Source organism: Atta colombica, unplaced genomic scaffold (assembly GCF_001594045.1).
Source record: "Atta colombica isolate Treedump-2 unplaced genomic scaffold, Acol1.0 scaffold7, whole genome shotgun sequence".
NCBI lineage: Eukaryota > Metazoa > Arthropoda > Insecta > Hymenoptera > Formicidae > Atta > Atta colombica.
Genome location: NW_017259561.1, coordinates 1,649,441 through 1,656,371, shown reverse-complemented (window position 1 = coordinate 1,656,371; position 6,931 = coordinate 1,649,441).

Genomic DNA, 6,931 nt, shown 5'->3' with positions numbered 1-6,931 from the left:
AGTAAAATATGAATCCTCATTTATCAGCGATAAATGTTTAAATGTTTTGTTAAACAAATAATATTTTTATATTCGGGCCTTTGAATATAACTCCTAATAACTTTCCCTTAAAAAAAACGTCATATATGCAAGTAGAACTCCAATAAATTAGGCGTGATTATATTGTATCTATTTTTGTTAAAAATGGTTATATAAAGACGATCAAATTCACGTTAAATTTTTCGTTACTAATTGTGCGAAAATATTATATAAGACCTGTAAATAATGCACAAAACATTCGCTTTTGTAAACGTAAAAGGAATATAAGTGGGAGCAGCGTTTTCTCCTGATCATATCGAATCCCAAAAATTTAAATGTTATGCCGTTCATAATAATCATAACATTGTGCGTATTTATATGCATATTGTATATATGTATGTGTATAAATTCCACACGGCCGCGGACAACATCGATCGACAACTGTAGATATGATAAGTATCGATTCGAAACACTGAATGGGCGCGACGTAATTGGCAGCGATGATTTCATTTTTTAAGTATCTTTCACGTAGCTTTCGCGAGATCCTAATAAATATGTAATTATATTATCATGTCATGTGCATTGCCTTCCGTTAATTCCAAAACAATTACATAATAAATGTATCCACCTGTCAATTCGTGCATATGTTTATGATCTGCCATCGATGTCTGCATATACACTCTGCCACATGTGGCAATGTAACTACAAAATGAACAAATCAGAAACAATGCACCATAGGATACTCATTCATGCACCTGATTTCGTGTATTGGAAGCGTTATGTAATGTCGGTTATACATCGATATGCTTCGCGAGAAATTGATTGCGCTCAGATTTTGCTTGCAACCTTGAGAATTCATTTTTTCTTTACATATAAATTCTTTCATTCAAGAAAGAACAATAGAGTACTTTGCATGGACAATCGGCTGTTATGAATACACACACTGTAATAACAATTTCATTAAAAAATACTTATGTGAAGAAGTATAAATTATCAATAAATAGCTCTGTATCAAAAAATGTTGTATCCGTACATTAAAAATTAAATAATATTTATTAATTATTTTAGTTTCCTTAATTACACATTAATTGATAAATTTATTATGCACTATGTATATGCAGAATAATCTCTTTTAACATCTATTCGGGCTCTCTATCATCATTACAAATCATTTATTTTTCACGAGTCTTTCATCTTTTCTTATAGTCCATCGAAATTCCAGCGCGTAATTCCTCATGAGGTGTGATCACTCCCAGAACAGGATAAACGCTTTCATCCATGCAGAGATTGCGGTGTACGCATGCATAATCGCTCGCGAAGTTGTAATATCCTCTAGGGACTGCAATCCGTGATTCGACTCGATGCACACGCGATTCGCCAGCAAACGAATCGATACAGACACAAGTCAAATTGTTGTGCTGAAGTTGATGCGATATGTGATATTGACGCCAACGTTTATCCGCGATTAATGTGCAATATCAGCTGTAATGCTCATGGAAAATAACTATTTATCTTTTTCCATAGATGATTATTTGGTCAATCGATTGAAGTACATCGTTACTTATCGATTTGTCCTATCGATGCCGTCTAATAGGAATAAATGTCAATTTATATTTATAATGGCTAAGATTTCTTGCATACAAAAGTACAGTTTACGTACTTGGCATTGACATGAGACATTCAGAAAATGGAAGTATGAGTGTTATTAGTAACACCGTTACTTTTTATCATTTATTGTAATGACAATTTGGTAATGACGTTGCTAATTTTTTATGGCGGTAATGGTGACATCAGAGTTAGAAAAATAGAATATTATTTCTATCGGATTAGAAAAATTACTCATTACTGAAAAAAAGTAACTTTTTATTTGTAATTACTTTTTATTTGTAATTACTTTTATTCGTTACTTGTAACGGAAAAAATAATTCATTGATGTGTTTTTTTTTTTTCAGTAAATAACGTAATGATAACAAGTTACTTTTTAAAGTGATTATTTTTTATCTTAGTGCAACCTCAGCATCTAGTTAATTACATAGCCACATAAAATAAAAAAAAGTCATGTCTGACGAACTAGACCAATGTATCCTTATGTATTTTGAAGCGCTTTGAAACTGAATATAATCTCAGAATTATGCCTTCAGATCAGGATTTTTTCAAAAAATTGCCAAACTTCCCTTAAAATTACACTATTCAGCCTGGGATCTTACTTTAACGTAACATCGAAAACATTATATTTTTCTTAAGTATTTCAAAATGCTAAAGTAATAGTAAATAGACTCTCAAACCCAAAGCTTCACGAAACCGGAAGAGAGGGAGTTAAATTTTCCTGATGTTCAAAGAAAGGATCTTATATCTTGCTCTTGTTATAGTAAATTCTCTCTTGTTTCTTTTCTTTTCTGAAAACATCTTTGGCATTCTCTTTTGTTCCTATTCTTTTGGTAAATCTTTTAATCTTTAAATCAGCAGTAACCAGCTATTATATTTACATCCCATTTTCCTCGATGTCCATTGCTCCATTTCTTTTATAATTTAATGAAATCGTGAACACTTTGAAATACCGCATAATATTTAATTTTGATGTTGAATTATAGAAAGATTCCGAACTTAATAATGGATGTTTAGAGGATGTTTCTAGGATGTTTGGAAATTTTTTGAGAAAATTAGAAAAAACTCTGACCTGATGGCAATTCTGATGAGTTCATATTCGGTATTTTAGAGCCTCAAAATATTGAGTTGTCCGGAAAGTTCGTGCCGATTTTGAAGGAAAATTGAAACGCAAAAGATTTAAATTTTACCTACCAAAAATCGGCACCTATCAAAAATCGGCACGAACTTTTCGGACAACTCAATACATTGGAATACATGGATCTAGTTTCTCGGAATGGCACTTTTTTATTTTATGTGGTTGTATTATCATTATAATCATAAAAATTACAATGTCATTATCAAATTGTTAGTATAAAAAGTAATGGTAAAAGTAACAGCATGGTAACATTCTTCCATTTCCTACATTGACTGATATTATATGTAAAATCGAATTCTTATTCTATCTTATCTTATCGATTCTATCTTATCGATCAAAATAATCCAATATTTTAACTTGTATATATGTGTATATGCATACAGTAAATGCATTTATTTGGACAGTTCATTGTATATATGCTCGTAATAGTTATAATTTGTTCGATTATTCATATACATATATATGAATATAATTCTTTAGGAGGGTTAAAATATTTAATCTTTATTGGTTAAGATATCTAATCTTCAAGTGAATTAGATATTGAATAAATATGATTATAGCTATAATTTGTTGTGATTAGTGCAATTTATGTTTCTGCAGACAAGCATTTACTTTTTCAGTTGTATCTTTTAAGTAATTGCATACTTCCATATAAATATAAATGGTAAATTAAATTTACTTAGCTTACTCACTTTGTCACCGCATTCCCAAGTGCGTGTGTACACAAAGCCGAGTTAATTTTAATCTTCGTTAACTTTTGCGCAATATGTAATATATATTAGATAGAAAAGGGATAGCAAATCTAGGAATCTGAGATTATGCATCGGTAATTTTATCTTAAAGTCTGAAAGCTAGGAACGATACTAAGTGTTGTGTATGTTGCAAAGTAACATGCGCACACAAGGTAAACTGTTTTCCCCTCGAGTTTAATACACGTTAAGTAAACTTGGTGCTTAATAAGCGATTTCCCTGGTCGAATACTGTACGGTACGCCAGTAATATGTGCGAGTGCACATATTGTAGTAAATAACACGTCGAAACCTGCAAAATGCCGTCAAGTAAGTGGTATTCATAATTTTCATTAAGCGCTCGCTGCTGGAGTAGTGTCTCTCTAGCTATCTTTCGTTGTAAATGCATCTACTGCGTTGCATATCCCGGAGTTCGCAAAATCATAAACTTGTATATATGTCCCGTCGCACACGGCGATTAATACTAGTTGGAACGTCGCCAGCACTCCATCGCAAGCATTGATTTATTGGGCGTTAAAGTCTCTCGTATCTGTCATTTGTCACTGTTACACAGCGGGAATATTATTTCCTTCGGACATTTTCTTATGTTATTCAATCTAACGCTTTAGGATAGCAGTTACGGATATCACGACTTTATTTCACGGTACTACACAGTTATAAAGTAAGCTATTTAATTTAATGTATCTAACATTATTTATGAAGATACGCAATTACTTAATTGTAAAAGATACAACGGAGAAAATAAATGTCTGTTGAAAAATAAATTGTTCCAATCAAAACAAATTGTAACTATAATCATATAACTATAATCATATTTATTTCATTATAATAATATTTATTTATATATAATTTACTTGAAGAAAATTAAATATCTTAACCTCTCAATAAAGAATTATATATGGATAATATGCATATATGATTCTTTATTAACCGAATAAATTACGAGCGTATATAATAAACAACGAATTCTCCACGGAAAGAAGAAATACATTTACTATATACATATATACATCGAGAAATATTAAATTTTGATTATTATACACTTTACCGATATATGAGAGTTTGATTTTGTTATAATATATGAGGATCAATTAATGCAGGGAATAGAAGAATTATTATGTCGTTATTTTTACCGTTATTTTTTATACTAATAATTTGATAATGACATTGCAATTTTTTATGATAATTAACTAAATGCTGAGGTTGCGCTAAAGTTAGAAAGTTACTTTGAAAGTTACTTATCACCATTATGTATTATATTTATTAAAAAGAGAATAATAAGTATCTTGTACGCATTGACGAGTTACTTTTTCTGTTACAAACGAATAAAAATAATTATAATTACAAAAGTTACTTTTTTCAGTAATAAATATGACTTTTAAATTATCCTGTAAATAATAAAATAGCGATGTCAAAGACACATAATCGATTATTATTACGTAGGCCACTCGAGCTTACTATCTATTCTTGCTATTATTATGTCCAATTAATTATGAATAATATTTTTCAAGATCGTCTTTTAAACATAAACTCGCTAGACATTTAATAGGTTTTAAAATCCGCAATAATCAATTTTAAAATGATAAACAACACATCTTCCTATTCTTTTATTTTAAAAACTTATACTTCCAATACGAATATTTAAATCTTTTATTCCCGAGAATAATAGATAAAAAATACATTTTAAAAACTCTTTAAAAAACATCTTTTTAAAGTAACAAAAGAATTTTTGTTGTCATATATAAAAAATAAATACAAATCTAAAAATAATTATGTTGCACTATAATTATGTAAGATGTTCAAATATGATGATAATTATATTGTAAAAAGTTTTAACATTCTAGAAATCAACTTGAACGTCCAATTAAAATTATTTAGATGATCCAATATTATTTTCAGATCCGATTTTCAGATATAAATTTTTAGATATTTTAGTAAATTCGTTCTTTTCATATGTAATGAAATTATATTAATAAATCTTGCTATTTCCATAACAAAAATTAATAAATCAAGAATTTGTTATTAAATAATAATATGAATCAAAATTTCAAAATAAAACTAAATTTACTTGTAAATTGTGCAGCAGTAGTCGACAAGTAATGATTCAGACAGACCGCGGAGGCGGTGCAGCAGGGCAATTTCAATAACCGACGAAGGATTGCAAGGCTTGGAATCGGTTTACATAATTCTCAGATGGGAGGATACTAGCTTGGGAGGACCCCGAAGGTATGCGCACGAGAGTCTTTGTATACCTCGCCGTATGATGACGAGGCATACTTAAGCCAACGTGGCTAATAAAACTAGAAAGGTCAGATAGGAGTTCAAGTGGGTCTCGGATCTAGAACTATCCTGGATGAGATTTGTTGTTGATGGAAAGAGGTCTTTCTCTTATCAAGACTTCTATTCTGATCGATTGAGTGCCTGGAAGCTTTCGGCAACGCTGAAAATTTGCTGTTGCGTTTCATTATTGGTTTTGATCCGATTCTAATTCGTAATTTCACTTATCTATTGCACTTGTATTTAGCAACCCATGTCTTCCGAATAAGTCAAATTTATGAGATAGAAGAAGAAATAGAGAGAGAGAGAGAGAGAGAGGTATGAGTTGATTGCATTTAAAGGTCAGTTGATTGACGACTACTTCCTCTCTCTTAATAAACTTTCTCCTTCAGGATTTCGTTCCCGCTACGCACTATTATTAATTATTGAAAATTTTTGGAATTTGAAACAGACGATATAAACATCTCAATTTCTTAATTCTCTTCCAAAGACTTCTTAAACTTCATTTACGCTTTTACTTCCACGAAATTTTGATCATCTCGTAATCACGTAGGATGCGACAAATAAAATTTTCATGAATTTTTCAATGCACGTGATCTTTTTATAAATCTTTCTTTCTCTTATCGATCATGTCTTATTGTGTTTAATACAACTAAATCTATCTTCTGTTCTACATTCTTTTCCTTTGCTCCGTTTTTCATCATGAAAAATCTTTCAAGGTTTCCGATGATCAGCATGAAAAGTAAAGTCGCATCTATTTGTCGAAAAGTATAATACATTATATGTCGATGATGTCATAATATAACTGCGAAGATATAGTTATTATCGTGGGCACATTACGATGTGCTTATTAGGGATCATTTCTCTATCGCGTCTGTACCCGGATCAATACTACGAGCGCGCGAATGAATTGAGAGTTGTCGCTGGCATGCGAAGCGTCTCGTTTCTTCGATGTGCCATGCCCTTCTTTTCTTTCCGTTATAGATGACGAGCGGAGAAAGGAATTTATACCGGGAGACTCTGTCATCGCATAGATTCATCTATCATGAGGATCCTATGACCACGATTGAAAAAATATTTTAATTTAAATATTTTTCCTTTGTAATATTTGCTAATTTTAATTTTCTGCTTTTCGTTTTTATAT